This window comes from Trichechus manatus, unplaced genomic scaffold (assembly GCF_000243295.1).
Source record: "Trichechus manatus latirostris isolate Lorelei unplaced genomic scaffold, TriManLat1.0 scaffold00033, whole genome shotgun sequence".
Classification (NCBI taxonomy): domain Eukaryota; kingdom Metazoa; phylum Chordata; class Mammalia; order Sirenia; family Trichechidae; genus Trichechus; species Trichechus manatus.
This window is the reverse complement of record NW_004443969.1, coordinates 13,985,335-13,986,253: the sequence shown is the minus strand read 5'-3', so window position 1 is coordinate 13,986,253 and position 919 is coordinate 13,985,335.

Sequence of the window (919 nt, the reverse complement as noted above, 5' to 3'; positions counted from 1 at the left end):
GAAAACGGTTCAGTCTGCAGGAACCAAAGGTCAGACGGGGGTTAGGAAATGTAACATAAAATGGGAGATGTTAATACAAATTGTTCAGAATAGCATGAGAATTAATGAGAGGAGAAAGTTCTGTTCTAATTACTAGTCACGTTACAGCCGAGGCAGCTGGCTCAGTTAAAAGCACCTGTATCTCCCCTGCCACCACAGCTTAACTTGACTTCTACATCCCAAAGGCCCCCCATCTTGACGACAAGAAACAATTCTGAAAATGATCTTTCCTTTGGTGATCTCTTTCTCTCTTTCCCATATTCCTCATTTATATACATGCTGATATCTGAGTGCACGCACACACACGCGCGCACCCACCCACCCACACGCACACACTCGTCATAACCTTTATAGTAACAAAATCCCAAAGGTAAACATTATGATGAGCTTCATGACCCAGATATAACACACAACGCTGCCAACATAGGAAGAATTTGTTTAGATGATTTAAAAGATAAATAATTCCTGTCTGTGACAATCCAATCAAGGATTGGATCTAAGTAATCAGTCTAGAATTTGCTAAATTGCCGAGTATTCCCAATTCTGATGATCTATTTAGCAAATGACATAGTTCAACAATAGAAGGCTAGTGAAGCCCAAGCCATAAAATCACCAGGGAACAGAGTAGGCTATATGCCATGAATAATATTGAGATTCAATCAGAACATCAGGTCTATGTTGCATATACCTAACCAAGATAATGTTTTTTTCCCCTCCATCAATCATGAATACCTCCCAACTTTTATAGGTAATAATAAGCCTGTTTCCAAATAACTCTGCAGACAAAATAGCCTTTAGGTTTTACAGTTACAAGACTGGATTATTTTCCTTTATGATGTCCACATTTTTATCATGTGCCTTGTAAATCTGATTTATTTCA